Source organism: Clarias gariepinus, chromosome 3 (genome assembly GCF_024256425.1).
Source record: "Clarias gariepinus isolate MV-2021 ecotype Netherlands chromosome 3, CGAR_prim_01v2, whole genome shotgun sequence".
NCBI classification, from domain to species: domain Eukaryota; kingdom Metazoa; phylum Chordata; class Actinopteri; order Siluriformes; family Clariidae; genus Clarias; species Clarias gariepinus.
Genome location: NC_071102.1, coordinates 45449502 through 45466863, shown reverse-complemented (window position 1 = coordinate 45466863; position 17362 = coordinate 45449502). Strand labels below are relative to the sequence as shown.

The 17362-nt window shown below is 41.6% G+C and overlaps 1 protein-coding gene across 2 annotated transcripts in view; it reads right to left on the bottom strand.

Moving 5' to 3' along the window:
* The window catches only part of bcor (BCL6 corepressor), a 46115-nt gene extending 37584 nt beyond the window's left edge, over positions 1 to 8531 (bottom strand). Inside the window, exon 1 of one of the 2 annotated variants that reach the window (XM_053491866.1) lies at positions 7581 to 8531. The gene's annotated coding sequence lies outside the window, so the exon portion shown is untranslated. The remainder of the gene's footprint in view (positions 1 to 7580) is intronic. The other variant, XM_053491865.1, reaches the window with a different exon arrangement.
* Between the last annotated feature and the right edge of the window lie 8831 nt (positions 8532 to 17362).

The following is a 17362-nucleotide window of genomic DNA, read 5'->3' as shown; positions in this document are numbered from 1 at the left end:
AATTCCAAAGAACAACAAAACAAGACCTAAGCGTTGCCACGTTGAGGACGATATCACAAGCCAACGATTGTGCAACTTGACTGTTGAACAAGGATGGGTATTTACAAATAACGAACAATCAAAGCCTACACACACTCCTTTTTTTCATTAATTCACTAAACAACAAACATTTTTGGTTGAGACTTTGTTTATAAGGCTGTGTGTGTGTGTGTGTGTGTGTGTCTCGTGGGGAGGCGCCAAGGGCACGAGGAAGGCGTGTGAGCAGCTGCGTCGTTCCGTGTCTGCAGCGAGACAGGCGATAAAAAAACCTTGGCACGCAAGAGACCAGAGAGTGTAAAACATGCCAGATTTGAGGTGTGGATTTCGGCACATGAAGCCTCGTAAATCTTGCGCAAAACTGAGGAGGCGTGGCTTAACAAATGTATGATGCAAGAAGTGCTTTATCCTGGTCGGGGTCACAGGGGGACCGGGGGCGTATGATGGGAATGGCGCGCACGGAGTGGGAATACACCCTCAGCACATCTTACACAAACACACACACACACACATAAAGAACTAAAAATGAATAAAGAAATCATTTACACATTCACCTAGGGGCGATTTCAAATCCCCAGTCCACCTACTGGTTCAGCTCTCTGCCACTGCGAATAAAGAGAGCGCAGACAGGATTCAGTGCACGGACATTTAACACTGTAAGAAGTGAAACTGCTGCGCTGTGGTGAGCTCGCAGGAAGTTCAAAGTTCACGGCTTGTTGCGGTCGTGCAGTCAGTGCAAAAAAAAAAAAAAAAAAAAAGCTACGCAACAAACCAAACGTATTACAGCGTACTGATTAGCAGTTAACACTTGATAGTAGATAACAGCAAGATAAGTCTCGGCGCTATAAAGAAGCAACAAAGAATTTCCTTCAACATGTGATTGTTTTAGGCTTAACGCAGAACAATGAGATCATTTGGTAGAAAAATTTGAGGTATGTGTGTATGGGGGGAGAGGGGGGTCATTTTACAGAAATGTGAAGATGCACTATACGCTACCAAAACCCTCTGGATGTTGTTGGGTCGCTGTGCTTAAAAGCGACAATGTTTCCAGCAACAAACTAATTTTTACTTCGGGCATTCTCTTGGTCTCGGGTGTGTTACCCGTTTCCACACAGCCCACCACACACACACACACACCCTAGGGGGAACAAAACAAAACAATCCACACACACTCCTTCATCAACTGGAGAGAGAAATCACCTTCAAGAAAAGCGAAGGAAAGACCAAAAGCGTAGCCAAGTGTCATGGTGGAAGGAGAAAAAAATAAATAAAAAATAGAAAAAGAGGTTATTGCCATGAAGGACAAAGTGGCCTGGATAAACGATTAGCCTACCCCAGTGACGGGGAAGGAGGAGGAGGAAGAGGTGCAGACTCTCACACGCCTGTGGGATCTTCGCCTCCTTAGCGGAGAGAACGGGCCAAAAACGGCGGCACACATTCAAGAGCGAGCCGGTCGGCTAGACGCAGGGTCCTTTCGGCTTCGTGTTTGGGATTCGAGCTTTCGGGTGTTAAAACCTTCAACGCGGCTTTGAGACACTCGTTTTTTTTCCCATCCAAATGTCATTTCCGTCTTTTACGCTGGCCTACAGGTTATACTTTTTGTTTTGAATCGTACGTATAGTTTGAGCAGTGCTAATCACGTGAAGACACGACAGCGAGTGTGTATGGGAAAGACGTGACTTTTTTCATAAATTATGTGCAACTGGGTTTATTTTTTAATATTGCAATCAACACTGTATAGCTAACTGAGGTATTCTCATCATAAAAGTGTAATTTATTCACGCACAACCAATTTGCTGTCAGGAAGCTGAGAGGCGAGAGAGAGAGAGAGAGAGAGAGAGGGGAAAGATTTCAGTCGCCGAGCCCGCGAGCTCCTACGCTATTAGTCTCGACAGCTCACGCGGCACCACCATTTCACAGCTTGTGAGCTTAGACAACTTCGCGGAAGAGCGCACATGATGGAGGGGAGCGTGTGTGTGCGTACGTGTGCGTGCGTGTGTGTGTGTTGGGGTGATTTCTGTAATCTTCTTTTTAATATTTACGTCTACAATATTCCATGTTGTGCACAGAAACAGTGCATGAGCCTAGGTCTGTGTGTCTGTGTACACATATACATACACACACACACTAAGCATTTTCCTGGAGTGCGTGTGTGCGTCCGTGTCCGTATGTCTGCACGGAGACTTTTCACTTCAACTTCCAGAACCTCGGGACGTGCACGCATCATTAGAAACGTTCTTGTGTGCCATCCAAGTCTCATTTCGCAGCACTTAAGCGCTCTCTGGTCTCTCCACGGCTGCTTTGGTGTTATAAAAGAAGGCGAAAGAGCACGTGCTGGGGTGTGCGAGTGTGAGCGCGTGTGTGAGCGTGCGTGCTAGGTCAATATGACAGCGGTTTTATTCAAAGAAGTTTCTAAGAGGTGACGTATTCTGGGTTCTCAGCCTTTTTTTCTGTCAACAGGACATGGTGATTTCCAAAACCACACACACACACACACTAGTGTAACAAACTAGCGTCATACTAATGGTGCTGTAAAGGTCACACGCTCTGACAAGACTACTTACATCCTGAAAACGGTGTCGAGTCAAAACAGGACGCCGTCTCGAAAAAGAAAAAAAAAAACGTAGTGTGTGTGTGTGTGGAGTGCATGGAGTGTAGGACACTCCGGTAGGAGTGTAATGTTAGCATAGTGTTGGTTAGATACTAACTTTAATCTGATAAGGCTCGAGGATCAGGGTGGTGGAGAGCTGTTGTTGTTGTTTTTATTTTTTATTTATTTATTTGATGTACCCTCTGTCTGAAGTGTGTGGGAGAGGTGAGATTTTAGTGAAATCAGGAGTGTAGAAATAATCATAAAACAAGAAATCATAATAATGATTAATAATTCTGTAATAATTCATTAATATGAAAATAAAACTATTCTTCATAATTAAAGTTGTGTCAAAAGAATCTGTGAGTGTGTGGAGTATATTACACTGCTGTGCGCTTGGGATTCCTTATTATTCGGTATTTGCACGGTAGTGTCGGGCTGAGGTCCACGCCAGACGTGTAAACAATAACAAGTTTACAGAAGCATTTCGCATTAGAAGGAGTAGCGTAAACAACACACTTACAAAAAGGAAAAAAAAAACATATATATAGTGTTGTATTGGTGTATTGTACAGCAACCTTTCATCTGACAGGGCTTGGGGACCAGGGTAATAGAGAGTTCTGTGTAGGAGAGGTGAGATTTATTCAGTGAAATCAGAAGTGTAGAAATGACCAAGAATCGAAAACGAAAAACCATCATCTCAATGCTAATAATAAAATCCCACGGTATGGTTAGAACTAAAAATCTCTTTTTTAAAAGTCTCTCACTCCCTTTTGCGTGCGCACACTTTTTTTGTTTTGCGCGCTCACGAGATTAAAACTGATCTCCACCCGGTAACGAAATGCTTTATCTTTATCTTACATCGCGTGCACTGTATGTGGTGTTTTTTTTTCTAGTGGTGTTCCGTCCCTCGCGCTGGCTGTTAAACACACACACACACACACACACACAGCGAGAAGAAAGAAAAGAAAACAATGCGTAGGCGTCGCTCCGGGCGCTCCCGCTGCGGCACAGAGAGAGAGAGAGAGAGGGAGAGAGAGAGAGAGAGAGAGAGGGAGGCAGTGGAGCGAGGCGATGAGAGACGAGACGAGACGGAACGAGCTCTCGCGTTTCAGCGCTGCCGTCCCGAGGGGCCCGCGCGCGTCCCGGAGAAGGCAAGGCTTCCATTCAAAACCCGTGACGTCTGCGGCGCGAGCCAGCTCGGCTCTGAAACGCGATCCGCGCCAGCGCGAGGAGGTGAACTCGTCCCCCGCCGCGCCTCGCGCTTCATTTCTCTCTCTCTCTCTCACGCGTATAAGAGAGAGAGATATTTCCGCTCAGACAGAAAGAACAAACTGCATTTCAACTTAGTGGGAAATAGAAGAAGAAATAAAACCAGGTTGAAAAATTAAAAAAAAGTAAACACACACACACACACGCACGTTCCTTTCCTGCGTTTGTTCCTCAAGCTGAAAAACTTCCCATTAACACAAAGGCGAGCTTTAATCCCTGCGTAGAACTCACACAGCCACCCCATTCCTTTTGACCTTTGGCCTTTCTTTTAATCAATCAATCAATCGATCAATCAGACGAACCTCGGCCTCTTGGACCTGTTTTTTTCCACAAACATGAATCCGGTAAAAGCCCCACTCCGCTCATAACGTACGAGTGGAATACTTCTTGGTTGTTACATTTTTTAAATTTCTTTTTAGTTTTTGGGGGAGCGTGTGTGTGTGTGTGTGTGTGTGTGTGTGAGAGAGAGAGAAAGTCTCGGGCGTGCATGCGGAGCCCCGTGCATACATGCATGCAACCAGGCGCGAGTTCCCCGCTGAGCCGCCCGCGCTATAAATAAACAAATCCGGATAGTGTGTGTGGAGAGGGAGGGGGGTAGGGAGGGCAGGAGAGCATGAGGAGGCGATATGCGCGCACAGAGTAGAGGGGTAAAGCTGGGGGATGGATAGGGGGCCAAGAGAAACCAAATAAACGACAGAGAGACACTGCGCGGCCTGTTTATTTTTCCACAGCCGCGCGGACCTGGGATTACCAGCGGTCACGACACCTGACGTGGAACTTTACCTCTTGAGCAACGCGCCGCGCCGCACCGGGCCACCCACGCTTCAGCGGCGTGACGCAAGTCTCACCAGCGACCCGGTTTGCTTGTCTATTTCTCTTTCTCTCGTTTTTTGGCTTGCAACGCCGATTATGCACGCACTCTGACGTATTATTTACCCCAGACACAAGTTGATTAATGGTGCACTCGCACGTGCTTGATGAATCTTGCCTTTACGACACGCAGAATAAAGAGGAATGAAGAACAAAGATTGTACACCCCCCCCCATGCAAACACAGACAGAATCCTTTGATATATATCGATGATAAACAAATTGCTATAGTTATAACTTTTAATCTAAAGGTATTCCTTATTATTCGTTATTTGCACGGTAGTGTCGGGCTGAGGTCCATGCTAGACGTGTGTAAACAATAACAATTTTACAGATGCATTTTGCATTAGAAGGAGTAGCGTAAACAACACACTTACAAAAAGCAAAAAAAAAAAGTCTAAATAAGCGACAACACGATCTGCGACAACATTTGGTTTTGATCTTGAACCATTAATGATTTCCGGCTGTAATTAGGATGTTTTGATGCTTCACGTCATCGGCTTTGGCGAACAGCTCGACACCGTGATGATAAACTGACGCTTGTCGATACGATCAACTTTAAGCACAACGTTAAAAGTAGTTGACGATTCTTTCTTACACGAACCATGTTGGTAATTTGTTAATCAGACCATAGTGGGTTTAAATAATTTGAGCCGATGTGTGTATCCCTGTAGTTACTCTCTCTCTCTTTCTAGTCTTTAGATCGGATAAAAACTGAATTGTGTTTATCAACGCATTTATTTCGCGTAATTTTGTTCATCACTTTTTCCTCTTGCTGGTGTTGTTCTAGTGTTCTTTCAGTGATTACGTGCTTGAAACACTCCAGTCCGCTGCCAGACCCCGGGTCCACCATGATCTACGTAAGTGGGAAAGGGTTCATATAAAACGTGTGCTGTTGTAGTGGGTGTGGTATTGATGGTGATATGCAAAACAACAACAACAACAACCCAACACAATCTAACCTATCTAGCCTGTTCAAGCGTCTTATAAGACCGAGTTCAAGTCCGAAATAGAAAGTTATTTTATTTTATATTATACGCAAGCATACACTATTAGGGGAAAGGGTACAGTTCTAAACTTTACCTGGGAAAGATAGACAGATGTTATTAACCCCAAAGGGAAATTGTATATGGCACTATTACGAGTACACATTCTGTCCTTTTAAGCGTTTTGCAAATCATTTATTTATTTATTTTGAAAAACACAACAATGAGGTGACGAGGAAGGGTACCTTTGGTACTAGTACTGTTTCTTTCCTGACAGAGCTGTAGAGTGCTACGAAAAGGTAAAAACTTAAATCTTGTGCGTGACCTCTACATCTAGGCGGACTAGGATAATAGTATGTACACCTGTAGCAAAGAAATATTTATATATAATAAATAATACAGTACGGTGCTACTACTGACACAGTGACGGAACTACAGCCAATTTAGGTTACTTAGTACCATTTTGAAGACATTGTCTGTTAGACAATCCGCCTTGCTAGTGTTTTTTTTTTTTTGGACGGTTTGGGACGCATCGTGCAAAGTGCAATTACGACATGATGCGTTTTCCGCCAATCTCGCGCCCACGGGCTGGGGATTATTGGAGAGATCAGACGCCAAAACACGCACGCTATCAAACGTGCCTTTATTTTCACAAAGCGCTTTTTGTTTCCCGTTACGTGGGAAGCCGACGCCGGGTTTCAGAGGTTACCAACAGAAGCAAAAAGCACGGAGTTTGATGGACGAAAAGAAGACAGGACTCTGGAATAAACAAACAAACAAACAAACAAACAAACAAGTACTGGTGCTACAAACAACAAGCAAAACAACGAGACAAACAACTTCAAATGTTAAAGGCTAGACAGCTCACGTAGAGGAGGAAAGAATGAAAAAAAAAAAAAAACGTCCGAGACCACGCAAAAGCTTTCACATAAACGAACAGCGATTCTTGTCTCCTCGCACGTGCCTTTCCGAGACCTAAAAAACAAATTAAACGCAATGTAAACTGACTTTCTGCTGTTTCTCATGTATAAAGGTAAAATATAAAACTGTCATTTCCACAACACCGAGGGTCAGTAAAACATAGATAAAAAGATTTGTTTGTTAAAAAAAAAAAAAAAAAACGACCCGGAAAAAAAGAGAAAAAAAAAACCCGAAATGGCGGTGAACGCGCGTGACCTCCAAAAGCGCTTAACTGCAAAGTCGCGAGCACAAGGTGAGGTTACCGTCTGGAAAAAAAGGGCGAGGCTTCAAATCAATAAATCCAGCCGTATCTACGCTCAGAGAGAGAGAGAGACGAAATGCAGCGTGGATCGTGATCCGACCAAACTTGACGTGAAAAACAGAACACGTGCATTTCCGAGAAAGCCGACACTTCCACGGAACCGTGGCGTGTTTTCGCTTTGAATAAAATCCACAAAGGTCAGCTAAGAGGAAAGTCCCGTAATGTGCATGTAAAAATATATATCAGAGAATAATTCCTGAACGACACAGGTCCCGGAAATACACACGTTTCGGTAGGAAGGAGAACGCCAAGTCTGTGCTTAAGTGAAGCGAAGCGAAGCTCGTGTCGGACCCGGTCACCGGAATGCTCGCGAGTCAATCAAAGCAGCGCGCACACACAGGTTAATAATGTAACAACTTTTTATTTTTATTTTTTGAAGTGTACAACCATTGATTGAAGCACGCGATTGCCATAAATCCTTAATTGACACAAGCGCACGAGATGAACTCGTCGTTTAAAGCACAAACTCGCACTCACTAATACACACACACACACACACACACACACACAGGCACACTATAAATAAAAAGTTCAGAACTTCTTACCGGTAGTGAATGAGAGGAGTGTGAAATCCGGTGCACGAGCGATGTTCTCCTCGCTCTCTCTCTGCTCTCAACAGAGAGAAGTCACAAAGGACGAACGGAGCGCGAGCGCCGTGTCGGGACGGGGCAACAACAACAAAAAAAAAAAAGAAAAAAATATCCGAGATGAAAGAGTAGCCGAGTGAGAGCGCGACTTTGTCTCCGTCCTCGGGACTTGAAAGTCTCCGCTCAGAGGACACCGCGGTGCCGAGAGCGCGCAACGCACACGCGCATCTTTGAATTCCCCAAAATTAGAGAGGGAGCTCCGGTGCCGTTCCTTTGTGTCCGAGCGCAGCGCGAGTCCATGTGGCGGAGCGCAGAAACGCGAGAAGAGTACTTCCCTTTGGACTCCGGCGGTTTCACACTCTTACACACACGCGCGCGCACACACACACACACACACACAACAAGCACAAATACACACAACAAACTATTTCGGTGTGCCCGCGCCTCGCGGTGCCATGCCGGGGGCGAACACACGCCGCACTGCCTCCGCGCTCCTCACGCGCACAAAGCGGGATATACCGGCGCCGGTAAAGAGCACGCGATCCCGACGGTCATATCTCTCTCTCTATTTCCTTCTTCCTTTAAATCCTCACGTCACACCGCGCGCGCTCTTTTGTTCCCGGGTTTGCGGACGCGCGAGATCCCGAACGCGCAGCGGAGCGACCGGAGAGACAGAAAAACTGCTGCTCGTTCCGAGCTCGCGCGCGAGACTGGCTCCTGACTCACACTCAAACACACTACCATACACACACTCTCTCTCTCTCTCTCTCACTCACGCGCGCCCTACCCAGAAGGCCAGTCGGGGAGGGGGGACCGCAATTACCATAAAAACCTCCGCGCGACGCCCGCGAAAAAAAACACAGAGAGAGAGAGAGAGAGCAAGAGAGCGAGAGAGCGAGAGAGAGAGAGAGTGTAAACAAAATAAGTCGGCAGCCTGACGGACAAAACAGCCGCGCGGTCCCGGGAAAACGAGTTACCGACTCATCGAGTTACAGCCCACTTCAACTCCATGTTTCACTCCGACAATCCAGTTTATTTTTATTCTTATTCTAATTATAATATATATAAATATAATAATAATAATAATAATAATAATAAAGGAAGGACTAGTGGAATAGATAGAGGAAAGTTAGAAAGAAGCTAAAATAGAAAGGGATTTAAGGGAGGAAAGTAAAAAAGAATTATAAATAGACAGAAAGGGAGAGAAAAACAGTAAAGAAAATAACAAAAAAGAACAGACGAGTGTGTTAGAGAGAGATAGAGATAGATAGAGAGAGAGAGAGAGAGAGCACGTGAGTGATTGGTTAGGTGGAAGAGCAAAGTAAGAGGAAAAAGAATGGATGTGTGTCAGAAAAAAGAGAAAGAAAAAGAGACAGACGAATGCAAAAAAGTAAAGAAAGAAAAAAGAAAGACAAAGAAAGAAAGAAAGAAAAAAGGTTGGGCAGCAAAGAAAAGTAAGAGGAAAAGATTGAATAAGTGTGTTAAAAAATAGAAAAAAAAGAAAAGAAAGAAAGAAAAAAGGGTTAAATTAGAAAGCAAAGTAAGAAGAAAAAGAATATGTGAAAAAAAATGCGAGAATATAATTAAAGAAAGAACATGTGAAAGAGAATTGATAATTAAGTTGAAGAATAAAAGCATTGAGAAATATTTTTTTGACGATGGGGAATTAATTCCAGTGTTTATTTTGAGCGCGCGAGCCTCCTGAGCGCTGACCGATGCGCAGTCACATGATTAAAGACAATAACGGAGACAATAACGTCAGGAAATAGTCCACGCGCGGCGGCGTTAGTGCGCGCGGGGAGGATTAAAGCCGTCGTAAAGCCGAGGCGGAGAACCGGTGCAGCAGTAAAACCGGCTGGAGTTCAAACAAAGAACAGTCCCGCGTGTGCCGCCGCTGTATTACCGGAGCTCAGTGCGCGCGCTCTCCTGCACCGGGCCCGGTGTTTACGCTTACAGCCATAATCAGGCGAGCTGGGAGAGGAAATGGGTCTCGCTTGGGGCCTAACTAGGGAGAAGGTGTGTGTGTGTGTGTGTGTGTGTGTGTGTATGTGGTCACGGGGTTACCTTCCCCCACGCACTCTGCATATTTAAAATGAAAGATAAAGCCGTTATTCTTCTCTCACTGTCTTTCATTGCACTTTTCTTTTTGCTTGACCTTTACCTTTTATTCCTTTTTTGCTTTCCGTTTTTGTTTGCTTTATCCTTTTATTCTACTAATGGGATTTTCTATCTCTCCAGCTATCTACCAATCTCTTGCTCCTATTTTTTTTTCTCTATTTGTGGCTATAATTCTACTTCTTTCGCCATCCATCCATTCGTCCATGTCTTCATTTATCTTTCTTTTCTTTTTGGTTTTGTAGACTTGCTATTGCTTTGTTGATCTACCTTTTTGCTTAGCTTACTTTCTTTATCTATCTGTAGTTGTTAGATGTTTGAAGCATGTTTATCCCTTTTCTTTTCATACTTCTAAGTTAACTTATGTCCATCCATCCATCCATCATTTCCTTTTGCCTTATCTCCACTTTATCATTTTCTTTTTGGCTTATCTTTTCCTTTATTATCTGTCTGTTCCTTTTCCCCTGATTTGTTACCCCCCCCTTCCTTTTTACGTGTGAATCAGAGATATTAAGTATCAGTTGAGGCATTTTCATATTTAAAGTTGTGCCGTGATGCTGAATCAGCACGGCTGTGATGCAGCCGTAGGCACGCGGGTGCAGCCAGAGTACTGAAGATATCACGACCGTGCTGATATTGTGGACAACAGCATTAACTCAAGTGTGATATTGCTTTTTATACAACAGTTACACAACCACCATTTATCCTCAACACATTATGATTTGCTTCTTTAACCATTTATTATGGCCCATCCACACCAGAGGTCGCATTAACCGAATATTTTCCTTCAATAACGCATTTAAGCAGTGACGGGAAAAATTTGAGGGCAATCTGTCATTTTGACAGATTAACACTGTGAGCGTTTTATTAAAATTTGTAACTGCAATTCCCATGCCTGTCCAGTTGATGGTGACTGCGCTTATTAATTAGCAATTATCTTGTATTGTTTCGTCTTTGTCACCGCAACCGAGCTAGAGAAGTTTCTTCAAACAGCCAAATAGTTGTGATATCGTTAAAAAGGTGTAAAAAGAGGAAGTGATGCATTAAATGACACAAACAAAATTAATTAATCACCAACAGCTATTACGAGGCAACCAGGCGGCGGCAAGGAGGTCAGGGGGGAGTACCGAGAGAGCAGGAGATTGCGTGGCCGAGTAGCCAAAGGAGCAAAATGTCAAAATGTTCTGCAACACCTGTAGAAAGGCTAACATGAGTAACCGGGGGTGCAGAACAGTGATTGAAAAAATAATGTTAGTTAAGTTCATTTATGTAGGTTCCGTTGTTTCTATCTGCCGGTTCTGGCAAAAATGGTTGTGTTTTAATTGTCTCCACTGTCAGTGCGAACACAAACAACACTAAATTGTCAGTTTTTGTTTGTTTTTTTGATGAATAAATACATGAATAATTTGGGCGATATTCTCATCCCATAAGTTTATGATAAAAATGTGAGTAAAATAAAAGCTATTAGAAAATGTGAAAATTAAAATGATGTGGAATAGTAGATTATGACAGAATCTTTACGACCCTGCCCGTCAAAAAGATGGACAATTAGAAAGTCTAATGTGACCTCCGGCCCACACATATCCTTCCACGTCTGGCGGATTTAACTAACCGTGACTGGTGGAGCTGGCAACTGAAAATTCTTAGCAGTACTATGTTGTCAAAAGGTGAGGAGAATAAACCATGGAGGTGGTGGACAGTCCTGATAAATTTACGAGATTTACTTTATATTTTTATTTGTTCCACTTTAGAATATCAGCTCAGGTAACTTCTGGGTTCCAGGGTTGAATCCCAAATAGGTTTTAGGTGGAACTTTACACACTAACTAGTGCCCTTGATCAGGGGTTGGAGAGAGATTTGGGATTCGGCCCTGTATTAGAAGCTAGTTAGCTTTGTAGCTGTGATTAAAAGAACACAAACTGTTCAGAGGCGCAAGGAAACCGGTGTGTTGTTTCATGGAACATAACGTTATCAGATGTGTGTCCTAAAAGTCTTTCTGTGACTGGTTTTGAATGTGGGTGTTGGCAGGCAGCTGCTCTGTCCTCAGTACTGCTGATCGCACAGACCAACTAACGATTAACGCGAGTTAAACATCCCAGTGCTGTTACTGTCCATTATCTCGTGAGACAGCTCTTATCCAATCAGATTACTTGGAAGGAACTAACTGTTCCTTAAATAAAAACCTATAATAAAACCTATAATAACTATATTAGCACTCATTACAATTCATTACAAAAGTTTGTACTCCCTTCTCTTTTTTAAGTTCAAAGAGCTCCAAATAAAAAATAATGAGATGATGAGAGGTGTGTGTTCATTACAACAGGCCAAACTAACCTAAAGCATGAAGAGAAAAAAAAGAAACAGAAACACTCTCTCTCACACAGAAAGTGATTCTCTTGGCCTCTCAGAATACACTGAGTGTTTGATCTATTTTTGTTTATTATTTGGTATTTTTATTCTAAATTTGCTATATAATTGCATTTGTTAATAACTTTATATGCACAATAAAAGGCTTATGGGTTATACACGTTTAGGAAGTTTTTACTTTTCAGTTCAGATGGATTGCGGGGGGTTACATGCACTATGGCAACCTGTTTCTCATTCTTCATCATCATCATCCTCATCATCATCCATTGCCAATACAGACCTAAACACTTTTTCTTTTCTTTTTTTTTATCAGCAACCCTGTAGCTTTTAACATACTTCTATCCAAATGCAAACTAAATGTGCCGTGTGTGTGTGTGAGAGAGAGAGCGTGTGTGTGCGCTGATTTGCTACTTAATCCGATCTCCCCTTGCGCGCCCTCCCTCCATCATTCCATCCCTCCCTCCATCCATCCATCTCCCCATTGTGTTGCTCCGTGATTCCCGCTGAGAAAAAGAAGACGAAAAGGCGGGGAGGGGGGATGGGGGGGGGGGGGTAGAGCTGACGGAGGGGTGTTCTCTTCAGCGCGAGCTCTGCGGCGGCCCGGCGGGTTTGCGCTTTAATGTGCGTGCGCTCGCGCTCATCACGAAAACCGTTCCTGGCAGAAGCGAGCGTGCGCTGGAGGAAGAAGGAGGGGTGGGTGGACGCGACAGGATTGGGAACTTGGGTCTCGTCCCAAATTGCTCCATTACTGCCCCATTGGTCGCAGGCTTTACTCAGGGGGAGGGGGTAATGAGTTGTGCATAATTAATTTAGATGGAAAAAATAACGTGCACTGGCACGTGCATTCTCTCTCTCTCTCTCTCTCTCACACACACACACACATGTAAAAGTGCCAAATTGTGCTTTTGCTTATCTCTTTGGTGGCACCACCACTACGACCTTTAATAGGCTCTGTACTGTATCTAGCCACATGTAAATGGTGGCTCTTAAAGTCCAGGTGGTACTCTAGACAGTAAAAATAGTACTTCATTAGTGCCTATTTGTCTGAGTTTGTGGTAAGATTTGCACTTCCAAAAAGAGTATTTATTTATTATTTTTTTAGCTAAGAGGTACAACAGTAGGGTAAAAAAAGACATTGTGCTAGTACTGGTACTTTACTCAACACTTCATGGGTCGTTCAAGTCAAATCAGGACTTCTGAGGAAATTTTGGTGAATGAAGGCGTAATACTGGCAATTATCCTCTATAGAAGACTTCAAGTGGAATACAATGATGAGACTCGTAACCGCAGTAAAATATTTAAAGGGTGCAAACGTTTTAAAGAAGGCTCGGAAAGTGGCCCCAAATTGGCTCGGAGCACACTGCAGTCATTCCAATGATTAGAACGGCTGATCAGTTTAAAACTGACAGATAACTTGCCAGCAAGTTGTGGAAGAGAAGCATCTGCCTGTGGTAACTTCATACACAATCATTCACCAACGCCACTTGCGCACTACAGGAACTCGGTTGGGCGTTATTGCCACATCCCCATGCAGTCCTGATCTCAATCCAAGCCATTTCCACCTGTTTGGGGCCATTAAAGGTGTTCCTGGCAGTCTGGTGTACTAAGAAAACTTTTTAAATTGATGGTTTCCAAGTACTAGTGAAACACTTGCATAAGTGCATTAGTGTAGCAGGGGATTATATAGAGACATAAAGTTACGAAAGGCTGTTTTTTTTATTCTGTACAAGTCCCGCTTTGACTCGAACGCAGTTTGTGGACATATGAACTTTCATCCTTTTTTTTTATTTTACAGTACATTTATTTAAAATCTGAATGAGCTTTATCGGCAAGTACGTTTGCACATACAAGGAATTTGTGTTAGTGACAGAACCTCCGGAGCTGACACAAACACAATGCGAGGGGGGAAAAAGCTGACAACAAATGGAGTGTTGAGTAAAGTACCAGTACCAGACGTGGGGTTGTATAAAATTGTATAAAAAGTAAAATGAATATCAGTGGTATTGCACAGAGGTATACACCTTTTTACACACATTTCCATATTAAAGTTAATTTTGGAGTACCATCCTAGTGACAAATAATGGTACAATTTACTAACAAAATTCAAAATCAATTGTGGCTTATCAAGCCAACCTTCTCACTAGTAGCTTCCAAAAGATCTTCAGTACATCCGTGATCCAGTCATTGTGATCATTTTGTATGGTCATATTTTTGCCATTAATAAATATTCGAATATATGTATTGCATAATCAGTGCTTCTTCCATGGGAAGAAATCACTGTACACATCATCATTAGTACACATAACAGCTACTTAACATAGATTAGTATAGTAAAGACGAGACAACATAAGTGTTGTGTTATTTTACAGAGAGAAACTCGTCTACTGTATACTGTCTATACTGTGAAAACTTCTGTAACAACATACAGTATATAGAAGGAGTCTCCAGTTTCAGAATAACAGTCAAAGATAAAGACATACATTAAAGCATTTCGTTTTATGCTTCCAGTTTCTTGTGACAGGAATGTAACTGAAGAGGATCTGGCCAGGTGAAGTCAACTGCCGAGTATGTAGATCAATTAGCACAAGGCCCTTGAATTTCTTCAGGCGGGATCCTAATTAAGAAACGACGCCCTTAAATGGTAATGCATTATTAATTTCCTCTTGTTTTGCTTATCACCTTTTAAAGCTGTGCATGGAATTATGGGAAATCAGAGGAACCAGGCTGTTGACAGAAATTTATATGAATTACCTGTATATTTATGCATTATTTGTTCAGATTCTTTTCACATTATTTACATTTGTGTTTTGTGATGTCATAATGCTTTAAAAGTTAAACAACAGCACATTAAAAAGGGTTACTTAACCTCGATATTTAGACACTCTTCCTCAACGGTTCCTAAGCTTATTGTAAAAAAAAAAAAAAAAAAAAAAACATGAGCTCTGATTTCTCATTAGAAAAGGTTCCAAGAAGAACCATAAAATATTGAAATATTGAATGATTTCACTACCAACCTCCAAAGACCTGCCAAAAAACAAGAAAAAAAGCTAAAACAGTTTTCCTTTGATCTTATGTACAGTATTAACCTGCTAAATGCATAGTACATAATATTTAGAGTTCTTACAGGTCTTCAGGTGGAACTCCTGTGTCAATACACAAAGTGTATAGATAGACTTTTTTTCTTTTGAACAAATAAATTTAAAAACTTTTCATTTTTTTTACATATAGTAATAATAATAATAATAATAATAATAATAAACTTTTAAAGTGAAAAAGCTTTAAATTGTCCCTCAATTTGTGTCCCTTCACATAAAAATTCTTTACATCCAAAAATGTATAGTTCTTTGGTGGAAACTCTTTTTATGCTCAACATTAAATTAAAGTGTTTGCCTAAAAAGAACAATAACAACAAAAAAAAGTGTTTCCTAAGATTGTATGCATTAACTGGGTACATATTAATTAGAGTCCTTAAAATCACCTTGTGAGTTCTTGAGGGCTTTCAAAAACAAGCCCCCCCTGGGATGCTTGCTGAAATAAATAAATAAAAAAAATAATAAAATAAATAAATAAATAAATAAATAATAATAATAATAATAATAATAATAATGATAATAAAACTACTTCTTTGGAAACTAAAAAACTTAGATCATTTGTTCCTTACTTCCAAAAACAAAAGGTCTAACAGAAATGCCTTTTAATAGCAACAAAACTTTGTTGTGGGATTTATAGCGGTCCAACTGAAGGACCCCTAATTTAACAATTAATCATTAAATGTTTTTGGATAATTAAAGTTATCTGGCTAAAGCAATCTTATATCACGTAAATGAAGAGATTGGTTCCTCTCAAAGTTGTCATCTCAGGGAGTTTTTCCTCAGCTTGCTCATCAGGGACAATGTGATAATTATTATTTACCCTTTTACCTACCCCCAGTTGGACTCAAATAAACCCTGAACATGTTAAATTATCACTGGGGATTTTACTGTGTACGTAGTAATCATGGCATTGACCAGTTAACGGCTCAACCTATGCCTCTTAGGGAATTCACTGATGTGCTATAAGCATGGCGCAGAAGCAAAAGGTTTGACTGAGACTTCGCTGGGATGACGCTGCATTGTTGCTACATAAATTTATATAGATATTTTTATTCTGATTTTGAGACAATGACCAACTGTTAAAAATTAGCACCAAACAAATAGAATGCAATTAAATTGAAAGCAAGAGGAACGATTTTTCGGTAAGTATCTCCTTTATTATCCAGTGAACTTATGAAGAGTTTTGGACTTACAAAAGGAGTTCTGCGATGACCTGAACTGCACTAAACGCTTTACAGGCTTTAAATATTTGTCTCACACAGTTTAATACGTCCCCTTTTTGGGGTTCTTCAGGACTTCGTCTACACAGATCAAGGGTCTAAAGGTTTGAAACAGGACATTTAAATGGTCCAGCTAGAGAAATTTCGTGGAAGCTAAGAACGTTTAGGGCTCATTAAGAAAATTAACCGTGCTTAGCTTTCAAAAGCGTTCCACCTGGAACTGTTTGTGAGTGCAAATCCATGTTGTAATGTTCTTCACAAAACCTTAAAAAGGTTAAACTCTAAAGAACTGGCTAAATGTGTGGAACAAACTGAGCTACTGCTTGTTATATATTTTGGTTCTTGGTATATTCTAAAGAAGAAAAAGTTTTTTTTCTTTAATTGTTCCTTAACCTCAAAAATGATACAGATATGTGAATGTTTCAAATCTCCTAACATGCTTCCTTATGTTTGGAAATTATCGTTCCAGGCTTCAGAACTACACTTCCTGAAACAAAAAGATGCCAAAATGTTCTGAACGTTCTCCTGCATGCTGCGTTTTCACAATCCTCAATCCGCAGCGTAATTCCATTAGAAGCACTTCTCATAGTTCACACGGCATGTAATGAAATTTTTGATTAAACTGAAAAGGCCATGTCTAATTCGCTGTGATTCGGGAAGCCTTGCTGTTTTCTTTTTTTTTTATTCTCCCCTCCCCCATGAGAGAAAACACAGACGGCGACCTCGTCTCAGAGTCAACATTACCATTAGAAAGAGGAAACCATTCCTGTGCAATTATTTTCCTGTCACATCATCTGATCGTACGCAAATACGATGATGAAACCGTAATGCAAACTCTGATTGGGACTAAAAAGGTATGTTTTAAGAGTCTTATAAACAAATTGTTATTTACATGTTTATTGAGTTAAAGCAATTGCTAATCAAAATGTATACAATTACAGGATTC